This window comes from Octodon degus, unplaced genomic scaffold, assembly GCF_000260255.1.
Source record: "Octodon degus isolate 3935 unplaced genomic scaffold, OctDeg1.0 scaffold00201, whole genome shotgun sequence".
NCBI lineage: Eukaryota > Metazoa > Chordata > Mammalia > Rodentia > Octodontidae > Octodon > Octodon degus.
In genome coordinates, this window is record NW_004524777.1 from 633,657 (window position 1) to 654,895 (window position 21,239).

At 36.1% G+C, this 21,239-nt stretch overlaps 1 pseudogene; it reads right to left on the reverse strand.

Moving 5' to 3' along the window:
• Positions 1–1,045: 1,045 nt before the first annotated feature.
• On the reverse strand, positions 1,046–2,355 carry LOC101568527 (annotated as a pseudogene).
• Between the last annotated feature and the right edge of the window lie 18,884 nt (positions 2,356–21,239).

A 21,239-nucleotide genomic window follows, 5' to 3' on the forward strand; every position in this document is an offset into this window, starting at 1 on the left:
ATAGTATATCTAAGCAAGCTAATATTAAGGGCACTAAACCCCATAATTCAGGAATCTATGTCCTTACATAAAGAAATTCAAAATGTATAAAATGCAGCTCCAGAAGCAAGTAACAATTACTTCTTTTTTTTTTTTTTTTTGCAGAACCAGGGATTGAACTCCGGTCCTTGTGCTTGACAGGGAAGGACTTATTCCACTGAGCTATCTCTCCAGCCCCAACAATTACTTCTATACAACATTTTAAAGTAAAAATAGCATAGAAATGCAGCTTATTTTTATTGTTTTCATAGTGCTGAGTGTTTGAACATTTATTATTAGTAGTCAAGTACTAATTTTGCATTCATACAATACTTGTGATTTACCTAAGTACATTTATTTAAATGTTAGAAAATTTCCAAATCTGATGGGAATGTTGAAATCATGTAATTCAATAATAATACACACTATCATTCAGAATTCCAATGAGATAAAAAAATCTAGCAGTTAAACAAAAATAATTTAACATAAAGAGCTGTTACCTAGGCATAAAGTTGTCAAATATGTAACCCAAACCAGAAAACCTAAAAACAGCAACTGTAGGGAGTAGCTATTACTCTTAAGCTTGAAGGAAGTAAAGGAAGGGAGTAGAACTGATACCCCTTGGAAATTGAAAGAGCAGCCCTGGGTTTGAAACTCAGTAAGTTAAAAGGGACCTTGAAGATCCTCCCTGTGCACAGAGGGCAGGCAATATTGAACTAACTTTAGATTTCCCAGCAGCAAGCTTTGATTGAATACTACTTGAGCCTGTGCATTGAGAATTGTGCTATGGAGCTAATTGTAAATATGGACACCTGGAAAACTGTATATTGGATTCAGCTGCTACTGAGCCTGGCCTCCACTGGGCAACATTCCCAGGAAGAAGAGGGAAGGAGAGAACTTCCAAGCCTCCTAGGTATAGTTAAGAAATACAGTTTAAAATGACAAACTCAAGCTTAATAAATTCTCCTTGCTGGCATAAAGTATACATCAGATCTTCCGATCTACACGAACAAATCATCTTTGTCTTCTATCTCAATAAATCAGCTCTTTTACAATTGTTTTTTATGAAATCTTTTATGTCAGTTAAATCTTAAGCAGAATAATTTTCATACACCTCTTTGCAAATTTGATTCATTGTGACTTTCTCCAAATTAGCATTGGCCAATATTTTCTTTACTTTTTCCTTTGACTCTTCATCTGTAAGTGGTTTCTTCAGTTTTTCATTAAAGATTCATCATCTGCACTACACTCACATTCACTTTCTTTGTAGGAACTGTTCTGATTCTTCTTTGTTGTAGTGTTATCAGCTTTCATAACATTAGCACTTTTTATAGAATTTTTCTTTTAGAAGTAGCTTTCTCTTTAGGTTTTTCTTTTTTAGATGTCTTTTTTTGGTGACTGCTCCTCTTCACTTTGTTTATCTTCATCTGAAGACTCTTCCTTGTTTTTCACTTCATCTTCATCATTACTAAATTTACCTGACAGAATTTCAAGGCATTTGTTTCACTTTGCCTATCTTGCCATTGCAGAACTGTTCCATTTCTTTTTGCTGTCTTTGTTAGATGTTTTGTTAGATTTTGACAATCGTTTACCTGATGGTTCTGGAGGCATTAAAAAAATTCAAGATCTTCTTCACCAGTTCACTATTTACTTTGGATCTCTCCAAATCAAGAACTTCACAAGTACTCTTTTTTTTTTTTAAATCCTGTATCCTTTTCAGGGATTGAACTCAGGGCCTTGCACTTTCTGTGCAGGCACTTATGTCATTGAGCTATATCCCCTGCCCCGTATATACTTTTTAACATGACATTTCAAATTTTTTCAACATTTCTTCTTCATTTTTACATTGTATACTTCTTTTTTTAAATGCAAAGACACTGAACTGACCCACATCCCTCTTTAGTGAAGACACTGTGCCAGATCCATTTTAAAGCATTTGTGTAAATTTCTTAGTTCATCTCTTCTCTTTTTTTCTTAGAAAAAATATATTCTTTCAAATGCATGAAGTTTCTGTCATTTTCCTTGTGCAATCATAAATTGTTTTTGTAAGGAATTCACTTGCATTGTCAGCCTCTTTACTTCTTTTCCCTCTTGTCTCCCATAATGAAACTTTTTCTTCTTAATTTTGTGTATTTGGTACAGGGCCACACTATGCAACTCGGTCTCGTAGTGATTCTCCTGTTTCAGCCTCCCCAAAAGCTGAGACTACAGATTACAGGCATGCAACACCACGTCCTCCACACTCTTCTCTCACAGGTTGGGCACTTTTAGCTCCTTCTGGGATGCAGGCTTGGCTGGAGTTCCCTTTACCTCAGCAGTGGGGGCCGAGAAGACCATGCTATGGACTGTGATCACAGCCTCTGAGAGCTTGACTTGAGGGAGCTGAAGGGGACCACAGGAGGTGCTGGAGTCAGACGCCGGGAAGAAAGGACCTACGCCACTGTCTGGTGTGACCCTTGCACCACGCACTGGGCTCTATCATCCTAGCTGCCTCTTTTTGATTGTCTTCTGGGATTTTTTTTTGCTGGATATTTGTTCACTTAATTAGTATATGCATTGGTGAATTGCTTTTAGCAAAATTATTTGGCGTAGTGTTAACATCACTTTCTTGTGTTTTCAATTTTTTTTTATTGGAAAATTTTCTTGTTTCAGAACTCTGCAATGTGTGATGAACACGACTGTGGCCAGTTCTCACACACAAACATTAGCATGACCATCTCTTCCGGAGTAATGGAAGAAACTGTGTGCAAACCAAGGCGCCACTGTGTATTTGCTTTGAACTCATCAAGACTGTTATTCACCAGTTTTGTTATTTCTACTATTATCGTTTCAGAAATTTTAGCTGTGTGACTTTTGATTTCTTCCACATAGGTGTCCCCTGGATGAACTTAGGTACTGAACTTAGGTACTGAGAAATTTAAGGTACAGATTGCTTCCATATTTTCTCATTTTCTATTTTTTGTTTGCTTTCTGCATTGAGGCTTAGAAATTGCTTACAGTGGGTAGCATTATTACATCTATCAAGAACTCTTTAGGTAATGAGCACTTTTTAGAAAAATCTTCTAGACATTTTGCCTTTTGGGTCTGGCCATGAATCCTACAACTTCTGTTTATTTGAGATAAATACAGCCAGTTTGTCCACCCATGAAGTTCTTCAGTACTGAGCTGTAGTGTTGCTTGTAACTCTCAGACCATCTGGGATTTGACATACAAGGAAAACCAACTGAGCACAACTAACATGTCTCCTGTCTAATGTAGTACAATCAGCAGTAGCAATAACATCAAATAATAACTAGATAATGATAATCTATAATGACTAATGTATTGACATTTTTAATGTAGACAAATATCTATAGTTATAGAACAAAGTTTAAGGAAAATGAAATAATTATAAACGGCAAATATCTGCTCAGCAAAACAATTTCACCATAGGACGGTATGCAACTGCAGCAAGATATACTATAGATGTGCACATACAGATTTATGAACTTAAATATACAGGCATGGAAGAACAAAGAAAACACAAGTAGACTGTGAAAATTAATAGATGGAAGATATGAAGAATGTGGTGAAATTTCCTAAAAAGAATACAGGGAAATTATTAATGTTAGATAAGAGTAACAGAGAAACAACTAGAAAACAACTAAAAATTAAGGAATGGAGATAAAAACGAGGTGAAAAATTACTGACAGAAAAAAATTGGAGGGGAGAAGATAAGAAAAAATGGAGAGAAAGAAAATAAAAGAGCTATTCACAAAAAATAAAGCAAAGCAACACTTTTAAAGGTAGGTGCTGATATTAGTAAATGAAATGAAAAAATTATCAATAAAGAAAAGGCCAGATCCTGAAGGATATACTGCTTAATTAAAAAAAAGATCGGAAAAAAAAACCAATGCCATTACTCATCAGATTCCTTAATAAAAATTGAAAGGAAAGTGAAACTATCAAAGGCACTAATGGAGGAAGTAATACCCTGATACCACAAACAGACATGGATTCAACCATAAAAAATAGAAGAAAAAGGAGAAATGGACACAAATCTCTGTAAGTAAGCACATAAACAAGGGCTTAAGGGAAGGGAGGCGAATAGGAGGGAAAAAAGTACTACTTACACATACCATGTACGGGTGCAATTTCCCTGTGATGAAGGTGATCAGTATGTATATCTAAGTTATAACAATATACTTAATAAATACAAAAAAGACAGTGAGGAACAAAAATGGACTGTAAAATTCCAAATTCCAACAAAAGGAAAAAATAATAATAAATCAAAAATATTCCTTTAGGAAATTAAAAAGGAGTAAAAGTAGTATGAATTTCTCCTTTCGATAGACCAGCAGAAATCACCAATACAATTATCCAAGCTGTCCTGCATATATACAAAAATATACCATGTTTCCTTCCATTTTTATTTTGTCCTTTTCCTGATCCCAGTTGTTCCTACCCTTCGACCTTTCACAGACTCTATGCTACTTTACTGGGTTTATTTATTCTTTCAGGTTCTTAAGCTAATAAGACAATATGATGTTTGCACATGTGGGTGTGATTTACTGCACTTTATGAGTGTGGTCTCCAGTTGCATTTTTTAATCAATTTTTCATGCTTATGTTTGGTAATCTAAATAACTAATTTGAAGACAATATAATGCAATGCAACAACCATTATTGAAATCCTATTATTTCATTTAATTAAATTCCTTATCATTTCTAATATTTTTAAAATATTTTTATTCCTGTCAAAAAAAACAAAAACAAAACCCCACATGCTAATGTAGAAGAGCAAAGAAACAAAAAAAATGTTAAATAGAAAAGCAGAAGAAAAAGAAAGAGAAGAAGCTTTATATGTATTTTCAGAAAACTGTTTTCTTCCATGGCCAGTAGTATTTAACATTGTAAGTTATATTTGTCTTTGTTCATCTTTATAGTCTCTGAGCTTTTATGGGGGTTAGTCAGTTCAAGTCACCCCCTCTATAATTTCCTGATTGTGGCAGTGTTAAATATGGATATCATCTGGGCATGGTGGTGCATACCTGTAGTTCTAGCCCTAAGGAGTCTGAGGCAGGAGAACTGTTGAGAGTTTGAGACCAGAAATGCCAGGCTAGATTGGCAAGACCCTGTCTCAAAAAAAAAAAAGCAAATAAAATAAAAATAAGCTGTTAATGCTTAATTTGTTGTGCCTCCTTTTTTCACTTGTCCTTTTTGTTTTTTTAATCTCATATATTCCTTTCTTTTTTTCTTCCAATTTTCCATGTATATGTCTGGTAGTAGGAATGACTAGTTGGAAGACAACAATATGCATTGCACGGCTGAAGAGATAGCTCAATAGAATAAGCACTTGCCCAGCAAGTGCCAGGTCCTGAGTTGAATCCATTGCACCACCAAAAAATGCATTGCAAAAATTACTGTGAAATTCATATTGTTTTGTTAAGTGAATTTTTTTTTTCGGAATCGGGGATTGAACTCAGGCCCTTGCACTTGCCAGGGAAGCGCTTATTCTGCTGAGCCATTTCCCCAACCCCTGTTAAGTGAAATTCTGTTATCACTTGTAATGTTGTCTGTTTTCATACTACTTTGTACTCTAAGCAAATAAAGAAAGAAAATAAGCTGGGGTATCAGACTAGAAAAGGGGTGGGTCTTTGGAATCTGAAGTTTCTGTTGTGGATTTCTACTTATTGGGAAGAAGTATATGAGTACAACCTCATGTATTGTCCATAATTCACCAGACAGAGGCTCATGTCACTTTAGTGTACCCAGTGGAGACGAATATGCCCAAGACAAATGTGGGGAGATTTCAACAGGCCCAGTAAAGGCACAGAGCATGAACTGATATCTTATGGACATCTAAAACATAATGCAGACATTTATCCATTGCTGCCAACCAAGCAAAGGACTGCCTAATGCTCTGCGTAAGGATGCTGCCAGATCTCTGATGATGTTTTGAGTAGAAACCCTATTGTATGTGGTACTTAATGGATGCCCATGGAATTTAACGTGATCAATCAGAGAATCACTTGAGTTTGGAAGTCCTTATGGAAACCCAGGCTGTCCAGGATAGGCAATTGGCATTAGGCATAGTGTTTGTCCAGTTTACAAGTGGTGTGGTTTTGTGGAAATACACTCCACTGATCGTGGTGCTATGAGTATGCACTCGAATCAGAATTTTATTATCACAATATGTCAGATGATTACTCTAGTTGAGATATGAAAAACTTAGTGCTTCAGCACTAAGTATAGTAACTCAGGGCACGTCATGCATCTTATAGTGATGACAGCAAAAAAAAAAAAAGACAGCATTCAATTATTCATTCTGAGATCAGCTAAGTGGGGAGGAAGTAAGTTGCTGTCTAATCAGTGTTTGGAGAGAAGGTAATCATATGAAAAGGCTCATGTGTCCCCAGTGGATCCTGTAAGGCTGGACTTAGACAGACTGCTTGGATCCCTCCAGCTGTGTGGGAAGTTTTCAAAATGTCTGTTCTGAATGTGCAAAAGCAATGATGCAGTGGACTGGTCCTCACATTCCATCCTCTCTTTTTAGCTCCTATTTGTAATTTTAATTTATTTGAAAACTTTTTCACAGAAATATTGTATAACTGACTATTTACTAGGAATTCAGAGGCTAATACATTTCTTTTTGTTCCTTATAACTTTTCTTCCTTGCACTCTTCTATCTTGTCCTTTTTCTACTCACTTCTATGCCATCTCTTTGCATTTCACTTATTATTATTATTATTAATAATTATTATTATAATTATTACCACTACTACATGTATGGTGTAATGAACTTTACATTCATCTTGGACCAGTGCATACACATAACTCAGCTTATGTAATTTTTTAATCCCCTTCCTCTTTTCAGCCACTTCCTTCCTTCTGCATGTTAGTCCCCTTTCCCTATTTTTTTATTATTACTCTTATGCTTCTACTTAGCTCATGTTTATTATGTCTAATGTTTACATTCATTAAAGTAATTAGGATTTGTGCATGTCATATCTTAATTCTTCTTACCCCCTGCCAGTGCACACTCTTTCCCTGAACACCTTTACCCATTCCCATTTACAAAAGATCTGCTTATTTTCTTCCTTTTATTCATTCTTTATTTTGTTTTTTTCTCTTATTCAAATGAGAGACACCATATGATAGTTAAGTTTCTATGTCTAACTTACTTGACTCAACATTGTATTTATAAGGTGCATCCTTCTTTTCTTTTACAAGTATCTCAAGTATGATCTCATTTATATCTGAGAAATATTAATCTATACAACAATTTTGGCAACATGTCTATTTTGACTATATGGGTTATTCCTGTCCAGTAATAGAGGACACCCTCCAAATTACTGATGTCCTCTTCAGTCTTTTTCAGAGATTTCATGTCCTTTTTCATTCAGTCCCTTGGTTATATTAATTCCTAGACATTACATTTTTCTTGATGCTATTATAAATAGTATTGTTTTCATACTTTCTCATTTAGTTCTTTAGAAGTATGAATGAATGTTATTGATTCTTGTATATCAATTTTGTACTCTGTTCCATTGCTAAGTTTATTTCTTAATTCTGAAGGTGTTCTGTTGCAATAGTTTGGATCTTCTGTTTAGAGTATCATGTAACATACAAATAATTATAATGTGAATATATATATCTTGTGTGATCTAGCATGGGTTTCTAGTATTATGTGAATATAAGTTTTGAAAGTGGACACTCTTGTTTTGTTTGTGACATTAGAAAGAATGTTTTCAGTTTTTCAGCATTTAATATGATGTTGGTCATTAGTTTGTCATAAACAGTTTTTATCAATTACAGGTATGATCCTTCTATATCTATTTTCTTCAGGGTACTTGTCATGAAGGGTGTTAGATTTGCCAATTGCCATTTCTGTGTCTCTTGTTATGATCATATCTTTTTCCTTGCTTCTGTTTAAATGGTTTATTGAAATTATTAATGTGTTATGTTGGAACATCATTGCACTTCTATAATGAAACACATTTGATTTAGGATTGCTTTAATAATGTCCTGCATTCTATTTGCAAATATTTTGTTATGGGAGTTTGGATCTGTGGGGTTTTTTTTTGTATTTATGTTTATTAAGGAGATTAGCCACGGTTTTCTACTTTAGTTAGGTTTTTGTCTACTTTTATATCAGAAAGCTCCTGGTATACACAAATTAATTTCAAAGCAGTCTACCACTTTACATTTCATTGACGAATCTGAGGAATATTGTTGATATACAAACATTAAACATTTTGTATAATTCAGCAGTGAATCCATTAGCTCCTTGAAATTTGTTTCTGGTGGGTGCTTTTCATGATAATCTCAATATTATTGCATGGTTTTTGGGTTATTCATCAGTTTTACATCTTCTTGGGTTTGCTTTAGTAATTTGTGAGTCTAGGAATTTGTTCATTTATTCAAATTTTTCCAATATACTAGAATATAATTTTTATATTAGTTAAAAACTATTTTTTTGAGTTTGATCATGCATATTGTGATTTTGCATTTTTAATTTATAACTGCATTCATGTGAGATTTTTCTTTCTCTTGGTAAGTTTTGATAAGGTCTATTTTGTATATTCTTTCAGATAATCACATTTTTATTAATTGAGTGTATGGTTTCTGAATCTCAATTTCATTGATTTCTTTTCAAAACTTTGTTATTTCCCTCCCATTTTCAATTTGTGCTTGTATTGTTATTGTTCAAGTATTTTAAAGTACCTCATTAGGTTATTCTCCTGAGTGGCTCAATTATCCGAATATGAGCTTTGGTTGCAATGTGCTTTCCTATAGAACTACTTTCACTGTGCTGCATAATATCTTGGATAATTTTCATATTGCTGAGAGAAAACATACAACACTCAGTACTAAAGGAGAAATGATATATTTCGCTTGGCTTGTAAAGGTTCAAGTCTATAGTTGACTGGCTCCAAGATGTTCATATGATGCTCCAACATATGTTCATATGTTTCTGTTGCAGAAGAAAAATAGTCCTCAGCAAACAAACATCTAGAGCACATTAGGCTTCTTTATATTCCTTGTACTTTATGTAGGCTACCTCCCTAGAATGGATGTAGTGCTGGTATCCTTCATCCTAGCAAGAACTATGCCAAACAAATTGGTGGAATAATTTGTAATCATAAATTCTTGAACACTAGCACCACACAATCTAGATTTAACTACTTGTGAATAGATACACACCATGACTGCATGAGGATTAGGGGGGACATCTACACAGAAGCCATAACATTCTACCCCTGTCTCCACAAAGACCTATGCATATGCCTTTATGCAAAAATAATTTAGTTCATCTCTATCAATTGCCAGAGCCCTAACAATTTCAGCATTGCTGAAAATTTCAAGCCTAAATTATCCTCTGATATTTAATGCAAACTCTTAAGTACAAGCTCCTGTAGAAATGAAAAGAAAGTTTAACATTTTAAGCTTACAGTGCTTCAAGACAGACATTTCCTTTTCAAAGGTAAAAACAGTAGGTTATAAAGAAATGGGGCCAAAGCAAGTCTAAAATCCATCAGATCTGATGTGAGGATGATCTGGCTGCAACATCTGTCACCCCATTGATCGCCATGGTTGACTCAGCTGATCTGGCTGGCTAGGCGGGTATCTCCTTCCTTCCTCAATGATCCATGTGCATCACTTCTGAATAGAGGATGACCACCTCTGATAGAGGAGGACAGTTCCTCAGTCAAGGGTATACGAGTAGCTGTGTTCCACTGCTAGAACCTCCAAACAAGCTATCAAAATCCATTAGGTCAAACATCAAGTCCTATAGTTTCATGTCCAGAGTCTGAGGCAATCTGTGGCAAGATGTGAACCCCAGAGAGCTTTGCCCCTATGGCACTATGAGTAGTTTTTACTTCCATAGGTTCTCTTTTGACCTCACTCTGCTTATTCCTTGCAAATTTTCTCAGAAGATCCATATTCCTGGCTTCTCTAAACTTCTAGGGATTTCAGGGTACACTCAGCTTCACACTCACAGCTTCACACAATGCCCTCTTAGAGGAGCATAGCCTAGGCTCACAGGCCTTCCTCTGAAACCAGAAAGGAAACCTACTCACCCAATTTGTATCACATATGCACATAAAATCAGCACCACGTGGATGATTCCAAGGTTTATTGCCATTTGGAACAGTATCTAGGCTTCCTTCTCTCTTTGATATAGGGGTCTAGTACCTGTGAACAAAATTCCAAGAACAACTTCCCTATGCCAGTACTGTTCTAGACTATGGTGTTCTGTGGCTCTCTTCTCAAAGCAAAGTCTTCACCTTTGCAACTCTGAGGCTGACAAGGCTGGAGTACTGCTATGTCTTCTGATGTATTCTGGTTATATTTTGTGTTGTCTTCAGAAATACTTGTTTTTTTTCTTAGCCTTTTTAGCTATCAATTTTTCCTTTGCTCCATCTTCAATGAAGTTTATTTTCTGGCCAAACTTGTAGTTAAAATCATTTTGGTTTAATTTTTGTTTTTGATTCTCAACATAAATCTGGCTAAAACCCCAAATGTTTAAGAGGGGCTATATACTGGATAGGCCTAGTGAATGCAAATACATTCCAGGAACATGGTCTATGCAGCACTAGAGTAGTCCCTCATGTTTTTAGTTTTACTCTCAAAATGCTTGCTCTCTGGTGGAGAGAGATCTGTGGTGGGTATGGGTGCAGTAGCAACACCATTTCTCTTTTTCAGTTGCCTATTTGTTTGATTTGATCTACACAAATAATGTCTTATTGTCTCTTTCAGTATAAAAGGCCCTCCAGCCTTCAGAATACATAACTTCCTTTCAGCTAATTCTGCCTTATGTTCTCTTATGTGACTTCTGTAGTTATCCATGGTGAATCTCCCCATTGCTAACTAATTTCAAAATTTTTCAGCCTCATCATAAAGTAAACTCCTTAAAGTTTGATCCTCTAAAGTTTTAGACTAAGGAATCTTGTTTTCTGGAAAGGACAGCACGTAAAGGATGCCAAATGCCTTTTTATAGGACAATAGGAAGAATGCCTGGAATGTATCTAGAGACTCAGAAAGACTCCATCCTATCAGATTCAATGGTCCAATATTGAAAGTCTTTGCTGAAAGACTTTGAAAGTACTTTTTTCCTGAATGGATGATGAATTTCCCCAAATGTTTTTTCTGCATCTAATGAAATATGACATGATTTCTAACTTATATTCTATTTTGCAATATATCTATTGCTTTGCTTACATTAAACCATCATGCATCACTGTAATTAAATAAATTTTATTGTGGTGTATAATGTGTTGCTGTGCACTACTATTAGAATTTTATGTGGTTGAAGATAGTGCCTCCACCCATCATCAGGTATACCACTCTATAATTTTTGTTCTTCCTGTTTATTTTTCATGTGTTGCTAATGGGGCTATAATGAATAATGATATACAAAATGAATATTATGTAGAATGGGTTTGAAACATTTACCTCCATTTACACTGCACAACTATAGGCCCAGTAACAATAGCATTAGTACATCATGAACTGAAGTTATGGACCTTATGAGCCACAATATTTCCTCTTAAAATTGTTATTCCTAGATATTTTGTCACAATGATAGAAAGCTGAATAATACAGTGTGGCTATAATTAGTAAGTTTTGGCACTAAATACAGTATTATTTACAGTGCATTCTGTATTAGAGTTAGAGCAATTTGCTGTTTCAGTGGGCCCCCAAAAAGGGAAAAATTCTAGCATTTCAGTGAAGTGGGATGTAGACATCAGTGTAGAATTCTCTTTATGTGGTTACTCTTACAATGGGGATCATGATTTATAATCAGAAAGGAAAGGTTTTTTTTTTTCAGATAGGTTTAACTGTTACTTCAATGAATCTCTGACTCTGGTTTCTCACTCCACTAGCAGTAAAGGAACTATTGTAGTTGTCCACTCATTAGACACTGATAAGGGTACAAGTGTTTTATGGGGAGGCATACTTCTAGCACCTCTACTGTGGCATTCAGATTATGTTTTTTTCAGCAGGATACAGGCACTCAGCATGCATGTGTGAATGATGCAGAAGAGCCAATAGATGCACCTGTGATGAAATTTGTGTGCTTCTTCCCTTCTGTTACTATTGGAATGCCTCTATCAGAAGCGCTACTTCAGACTCCCAGTCAGTCTGTACACCCCTAAAGATGAGACAACAGCTATAGACTCTACTCCAGTTCTTCCAGTTGAAGTGCCTACCAATATACTGAAGTGGACTTGACCAGAATCCTTCTCAGTTGAGTTGCTCACAGGAAACAAATCTCAGCAGATGAGAAGTGGCAAAGAGCCATCTTCTTAAGCTGTTCACCCCAGTGATGGGCTGACAGCCAAAGTTTTGATAGACACAAAGTTTTTGGAATTGAGTCCACTCCAGCAAAATGCTAAAAGTGGGGTAGCAGTGGAATCACATTGTTTCTTCCTCACAATGTTAGTAAGTTCCCATCTATAGTATTTCAAGGGGAATAACAGGAACATTGTGGACAACTGCCTTGAGTCCTGGCACCCATGCAAATCTGGAAACCATTGGCAAAATGTTCAGGGCTTGAGGGCAGGCTACTCAGTTCCTTGTTTCTTGATGATGGTCCCCTCCACCCAGTTTCATTTCACAACACCTATTTCCCATATTGTAGTTCATTGAGCCAAGTTTTCATCATTCACCCTAGTGAGACAAATTGTTTTGTAAAGCAGCTATATCCTGAGCTAGTGCAGTGGAAAGCATACAGTGATTATGGGATGTGAACCTGCAGAGATTTCTGGTTACTAGAGTAGTCCAAATTCAAACAATAGATTCCTTCTCAAGATGGCTCCTGGCTATTATGCCTTGGAGTTTCATCAAGAGATGAAATAAATTCTTCCCCAAATGCAGCCTACTGTGAAGATTTTAGGCCTCTTATCTATTTGGGCCATAAGCTTGTAAAAGTTATGAAACTTTCCAATGGCTAGGATTGCCAATATCTGTGCTAATAAGAATTTATTTGGCTTGTCTTTCTTTCACCTTTACCCATGCAGATGGGCAACTCCGCCTCTCACAAAAATGGAGCTGGCACAACAAGTATTAAGATAATGTATTTCTGCAACTATTCTGTCATTCAGTTATCTAGAATTTAGGTTGTCTCCATATTTTGTTTTTTAATTTCAATGTTTTCCTGCAGCATCTAGTCTCAATATACAGCTATAAACTATTGTGTTTTTTTTTCCTTTTAGAGTAACAGGTGAGAGGTAGACATCTCTATTCAGTCAAATTGGTGATTTTTGCCTTCCATTTATCTCTATTGGTTAATTGCTTTACATAGAACATCTAATGCTATGCTAAATAGAAGTACTGAATATGCATGTTATAGACGTGTTGCTGAACTTAAAGGTAAATTATCTTTTTTGTTTACTCTAAAAGTAGTTACCTGAGAGTTTTTTCTAGTTAACCATATCAGATTGAGGAAATTCCTTTCTGTTCCTGGTTTTTTAAATATTTTATTCATGAAAGAGTGTAAATTTGTTCTCCAAAAGCTTTCTTGGAATCTGCTGAGAAGATCATATACTTTTGTTAAAGGACAAATGTTTATTTAGCTCACAAGTTGTAGGTTTTTCAGTCCATACTCAGCTGGCTCTAAGGGGGCGGCACAAGGAAGAGGGACAATAGCTCATGATGGCAAAAGACAGCAAAAGAACAAGTTAGCAAGAACCTTCCTGCCCGTTATATTGTATGCAGATTACCCACCTTAGGCTGGATTAGCACTCACACATTTAATCCCAGAACTGGACCACGAATCAACCACACACGGCATATTAAATGACCTCAGAAAAGACAGAACATTCCAGAGACTGGAGGCTCAGGCGACATCTAGGCATAAATGGTAACATTGTATCCATCACCTCTCAAATACTCAGGCACATTCCTCTACATAAAAGGCATTGAGTCCATCTGCAGGAGTTGTCAAAGTCCTAACAGGTTCGGCATTGCTGAAAATTCAACTACAAGGTCTCCTATGAGATTCAAGGCAAACTCATTTTTCCATCAAAATAATGTACTTCATGAGTCAGTTTTTAGACGGTAAACTGACTTTGCATTGTTGCAATAAATCTCATTTCTTCATAGTATATAATACTTTTCATATGTGCTTGGATTCCACTTGCTAGTAAACTTTCTAGTAAATTTTTACTTTTAGCATTATTGATTGATTGATTGATTTTTGGTGGTACCAGGGATCAAACTCAGGATCTTGTGCTTGCCAGGCAAGCACTTATTCCATTGAGCTGTTTCCCACGTCAGTATCATATTTTTGAATCTGAGAATTTCCATTTCACAATTTTCATATAGTTTTCACTTTACAGTTATTCTTTTTTAAATACTTTTTTGTATTTTAGAGAAGGGTCAACAGGGTATTCAGAGTCTCAGTGCTAAATCAGACTTGTAGTGATCCTCCTGTTTACAGCCTCCCAAGTGCTGGGATTACAGGCGCACGCCACCATGCCCAGTCTCAATTGCTGTCTCAGCGTGTCCTGGTGGCTGGGCCAGCAATGCAGGTCTGGGGATTGAACCCCTTGCCCTGCACCTGCTTGCAGGTGCTTTAATCTGCTAAACTATTTGGATGACCTTTTATAATTATTCTTTATGTTATAAAACATTATAGTTATGGTTTCCTTTAATTATTTTTATATATTTATTTTCGCTGTTTTAAATTCTTTGATAAATTTATCATCAAAGCCCATCCAAAGTTATTTTCTCTGCTCTGAGTTTTTATTTTGTGTATGGGACATGCTAACACTGTTTCTTTATGAGGAAGGAAATTAAGGTGTTACAAAGATAACTGGGGAAGGTGTGACCTGTTAATTACAAAATCCTAGGACACATTCAGGGAACACTTCCTCAAGCCTTGCATATGAGGTTTTCTTGAGAACTTAAGTGTTCAAAAGTTTGCCTAGACCTGATGTCAGGCTAAGGAGTGGATGATACAAAAATGGAAGTCTGTTTGAAGTTTTATCACTGTATTCAATCTCCCATTGTGTCCCACCTCCATGCTGTAGTGTGTACTTCTTTTTGGACTTTCACTTGGCCTCAACTTTCTCTGCAGAGCTTGTTTTTGTTTCTATATTTCTAGTAAAAATGTTTGAGTATTTTCAGGTTTTTTTGTATTTTTTTTAGGGAAGAGTCTATAGAGTGTTCAGGGTCTCACTACTAGATCAGACTCGTAGTGATTCTCCTGTTTACAGCCTCCCAAGAGCTGGGATTACAGGTGTGCACCACCATAACCAGTCTCATTGTCATCTCAGCGTGCCTTAGGGCAGGGCCAGCATAGAAGGCCCTGGGATCAAATCCCTCGCCCCTGTACCTGTTTGCAGGCACTGTAATCTACTGAGCTATTTGGCCAGCCTTAAAGATTCTTTTTTGGGGAGGGCAGTGGGTGGCACCCAGGATAAAATTCAGGACCTTGTGCTTGCCAGGAAAGTACTTATTCCACTGACCTATCTCCCCAACTCCACACTTATCTTGACCAATGTTTTTGACAGAATAGAAGAAACCTGGAAGTAATGCTAGAAGGAGGCTCCAATATCTCAAAACCTCATAATATAATTGATGATCCAGTCAAAAATGAACATGAGGCCCACTTTTGTTTGTTGTTTTCTTGTGAGGTGTTATGATGCCCTTAGGTCCACCTTAAGTTTATCTCCACTTTTCTTTCCTTTTTGGCCCCATATTCAGTTATTCTGTGTATATGAATTAAACGGAGAGACTGTTATTATGCCGTTTGTCCTCATATTTACAATTAGATTTTTTGAGCTACTTTGTTTAGCTTTCTCACATTGATAGGAAAACAAGCTTTTGGTAACTTGGTATGCTCTCTGAGTAGCCACCTACCCCAGTTTAGTCTTTCACTGCTCAGAGCATCCTTTGTTTTTCCCATAGGTGGATTTTCCTCTCTTGGGGCATAATTGCAACTCACTTAGTCCCACTTCAGTTTGCAATGTGTCAGCCATTTGGTTTCTACTATTTTTGTTTTCAAGTGACCTCATATTCACCAGAAGATCTCAACCAGACAGGAATATAGAGAGACAGGTGTTAAAGTTCTTATTATAAAGAATTAAATTAGTAGGCTTCCTCCATTTTTCTATTGAATAAGATTGGATCTTTTTTTTTTTTTTTGGTTTTGTCTAACAAAATTCAGGTAATTCAGTGATTTATGCCTTGCAACACGGTCAGAAAGAAAGAATAGCCAACAAAGCTTAATTTAAGCAACAGTAGGTCAAATTGGAGTAATCCTTATTCTTAGAGCTTTTAGAAATATTTTCTATGAAAAGAGAGTTTTGGGGCGTCACTGTCTAAAACAACATACCAAAGTTTTTACTATTGGAGTAAGTACAAAAGATGATGTTTCTCAAGTGGCACCACCCTGCTTAAGTAGAGAGCCATCAAGTGGCTTAAAATGATTAAGGAAGTCGCAAGGCACTGTTTATCAATTGGCTTACATAGAGCCATAAAGTTGGGGCTATTCTACCTTGGCTTCATTTAAGTTTTAAAGGATCAAGTAACACCATCAAATGTTTCAACCCTCTGTCCCCAAAGGGTCAGTGGGCCTCATATGGAGACAAAAATTCCTCAGTAGGTCTTTCTTTTGTTCTTCTTTTCAAGATGCTGCTATCGTCATAGTCTTCAAACACTGACATCTGTCTAGTGAATACTTATGTCTCATAAGGGATGTTTTGTGGGTTAATCAGGTCTCCTTCTTCGGCATGGTATGCAATCTTTAGGACCTGAGTCCTAGTTGTCTGCCTCTATGGTCCCCAAGACAAGCAAAAAAAAAAAAAAAACCCTGTATAATCTATGCATTTCCGATTTCATTAACTTCACTGCTTGATAAATTTGAAAGGTTTGAACATGCCAGGTTTAAAAGGAATAGATGATATACTACTGAAACATAGTTTTTGTTTAGTGTAAAGTAGAAAATGGAAGAGATACATACAGGATGACAATTTAAAGTATGAGACTTTTCAGGTAAACTGTTTAAAACATAACAAATAGAATGCAAACTGTTATATTCAGGACTTTTGTGTTCCTTATCTCAGGAAAATTCCAGAAACTATGGAATTTAGTAACCCCATGGAGAGATATCATTGATGATGCTGTCCTTGGATACCAACCTATTTCTAAAGGGACTGCGATTCCCTATCACCTGTTTAATGAAACTTCAGATGGGATTCCAGACAACTATGACATAATTGATATACATTGACTTTTCTGTGTTCAAAGATTAGGATCTGAGGTCCAGCCAAGTAGCTCAGCAGATTAAAGCACCTGCAAGCAAGTGCAGAGGCCAGAGTTTGAATCCTGCCATGCTGGCTAGCCCACAAGGCACACTGACATGACAATTGAGACTGGGTGTGGTGGTGCATGCCTATAATCCCAGCTCTTGGGAGTCTGTACACAGGCGGATCACTACGAGTTCGATCTAATAGTGAGACCCTGAAAACCCTGTTCCCTAAAAAAAATACAAAAACAAAAAAAGGATTAGAATCCAAAGGAAGGTCAAAAAACAAATCTAGAATTATAGCTGTTGCAACTTGCAATGTTTACATTCATCCAAATAACTTAAGGGGAACCCAGTTATCATCAAAGACATGGGGATTAAATATTGGTCATGTAACTTCATGAGCACACTTCCTAGGCCCTCCTGTGAGTGTGATGCAGCCAATGAGCTTGATTCATAGAAAAAGAGGTTCAATTTTTCTTACACTCAGAGAGTGTCTAGTTCAACCAAAATACTCATTTTCTTCTTTGAAGTGACTCAAGGAATCCTAACATGCTCCTGTTCATGGATATTACAATTTTTATTAGGAATCCAGGTTAACAATGGATATCATGAGTAAGCCAATTCAATTACTTAATTGTATTTTGACCTATTTCTCTGGAAAACCACCCCCTCTATGTGTGCAGCTAGAGCTGGAGTTGAAGGGATCCCTTATGAGAGACTTACTCCTGCTTTTTTGTGTCACTTTAATGGCTTATACAGCATGTGTTCCTAATTTTTCCACAGTGTTCTACTCCTTTGCTAGGAAGATATTAATTAGTAAAATTGGAGAAAATTCTCAAATCATGTCAAAAGTCAAACTGGATTTTACCTGTTGGTACTCTATCAGGTCTCCCTTACTCAAGTGGTGAATCCTGATAAATGGTATAATATAATACCCAATATAAGAAAAAACCTTTCATATTCTATACATGAGAAAAAAATTGATCTGGATATCTTTACTCAGAGGCTAAACCACATAGTCTGCCCAATGGCATATTTTTCAAAAACAAATGGAATGGCTGTTGAGTGGCTACTCTGCCTGAGAGCAGTGGCAGCTAAAGCTATACTTACAGAGTAAGATGCAAAACTTAACTTAAGGACAGAAACTAGAATTCATGACTTCACATTAGTTCAGATCGATTTTTGAGATACAAAGGGTACTTGTGGTTAACATGGGAAGAGCTTCCCAAGTATTAGGCTATACACTTAGATGCACCTGAAAAGTATTTTAAAAATTTGAACTACTCAGTTCTGTCACTCTAACTCTTACAGTCCCAGAAGTTAGTCACTCTTGTTAACAAGTGATCATCTGAACATATGGAAGCAGGTAAGACATCATTGACATGTTCCTTCAAGACCCTGAGGAGATGTGGTCCATTAATAGAAGTGAGGCTAAATTTCCAAGAGATCTTTGATAATAAAGCTCATAGTTTTCTCAGTCATTGATATTAGGAAAAGGCAAGAAACTTTGTGTCTATGCACACTTCAAATATGTCGTTATGGTGCTACATGCCCACGCAACCATCTTTGAAGAAGGAACTTGCTGAATAATAAACATTACAACCCCTAGTCTATCTTCCAAAGAAGGTTGTTGTCAATTATTGCAAGCAATCCCAAAAAGACATATATAAAATGTCCTTGGAAAGTAAAATGGCTTATAGGCAAGAAACATAATTTTTAAGGCCCTGAAGACCTTAGACTTATTCACTATTCCTGAGTAACCATTCTTGTGCTTCATCAAGGATACTGGATATGCTATAAAACCCTACATTGGATATGTTCACTAGAATTTTCACAGGACTATGAATAAAGCTGTTCCTGAGAACTACTGGAAGAACTGAGGCTATAGTATAGAAACCAAGACTCAATTAATATAGTGCAGTATGTGGGTAATCTTGCAAAGGCTATGGATCTCAGGCATTAGGTAATTTATCCGACCACACTTTTTGCAATACTGTGTCCTCCAAAAGGTGCATAGAAATATGACCTCATCCTCAGACTTTGGCTCTACATTAACAATACATTAGCAAAATTGCTTTCTTTCTCTCAATAGTTACTAATTTATGCAGATTATCACCTGACAGTTTTATTTTCTTCAATCACTCAGTCAGCCACAATGCCACATGGTAGTTGGAGAGCACATAATACCCAGTAGGCAAGGTTTACAGTTCCTTCCTTCTAGAACAGGATATGCAAGAGAGATAACTATTCCCTCAGAACTCAATAAGGTATTATGGCGATATGTGTCACTAAAGGGGAAATGAGAATGACAATGACAATGTGACAAAGCTGGCTAAGGAAGTAGGTGTGACCTGTCAATTTTAAAGTCATAAGACAAATGTGCAGAATACTGCTCAAAGCCTTGCACATGAACTGCTCATGAGAACTCAAACAAGTTTTCAGTAGGATTGACTGGACATGATGCCATTTTTGAGGAGTAGCTGATACAAAAATGAAAGTCCAGATTGATTTATTGACAGTGTGTTCAATCTTGCATGGTAGGTCTACTTTACACTGTAATATATATATATATATATATATATATATATATATATATTCACTACTTACATCAAGCCCAACTTACTATGTGGAAACTTTTTTGTTCCTAACTTTTTAAAAAAACCTTGCTACCATTTGTACATTTCTTGACCAATTCTTTGCTCAAGACACACAGAACCTAGAAACCACCTCCGTAAAGATATTCCAGCACTGCATACCTTAGTAATATTTGCATATAATTTTTATTCTCTTTGCATTAACCTGGGTATAATATTAATATTTACAAACTCTAGATACTGACATTAGTCAATATACCCACACCAGTTATTGACTGTTCATTGTTTAGTCATTTAATGCTTAGCCAATTGAATCAATAGCCTTCAACATTGGATGAGTGTTTGTTGAATGGAGGTTTCTATTATGATTCAGAAAGTTTATGTGATCATTACTGTTTCTTTTTATTCCACCTTCAGCCAGAAATGTTTCTCTAGGATGCTCTTTCTCTGTTGTCTCTGTATGTAGTTCTGGACTTCCACCATTGTCAGTGATGAATATAATATCATTTTAGGCTTTGATTCTCAGGTCACTTCCAGGGAGTAATTTTTTTTTTTCATTTAGTGTTTTATCAGAAGTATCACTTAAGTCCCTTGGGGTAAATAAGCATTTACACTGTCTTTCCAAGAAATCATTTTAAGTGGTACAAGTTAGTATCATGTCCTGTTCTGAATGCTCTTGGTTAGTGTAGCCTATTGTATCCATATAGTCCTTTAAGCAAACAGAGTTGGTTGGTCTTGCAGAAGTGTTCTTCTTAGTTAACTCTCTCCCACTTTGTTATTCTTCTGACTGCTCTGTTACTTTGTTTCATCAACGAGATTCCAGACACCTTCCTTTCAATTGCTCCTTGAATAAGTATTGTAAATATCATTTTTTATTTGATTTTTGGCTGATTTTGAGAATTTTGGGTATTAGCTACTTAAACGTTGTATAGAACGTAACGGTTCAGTTCCAATAATTAACACATTGCATACATTTTTCCTAGAGGTTATTTGCTGTACAAGAGGCAGATATGATTATCTATTAACAAACACTATTAGAACAAATCCCTCTATTCAATAAAAGAATGTAACTATATATCTATCCTAACCATTTTTAATACACAGATACAAAATGGACATTCATCTGTATCCCCTTTTTTGTTTAATTCTTTCATTTCAATACTATAGGTGTGTTAACTCAGCAAAATATTCTAAAAGAGTCCAGTAGTCCATAATAGTACTGGGTCTTCCGCTTCACTGATAGTGTCAAAAATTGTTGACAAGAGTCCCCTACAGCTCAACATAACACCATGGCTTTAATTCTTATACTTCGTTTTTATACTTTTCTGCTGGATGGTTAAGACCAAGATAAAGGAAGATCTATGCAACAAAATTGTAGTTTTTGAA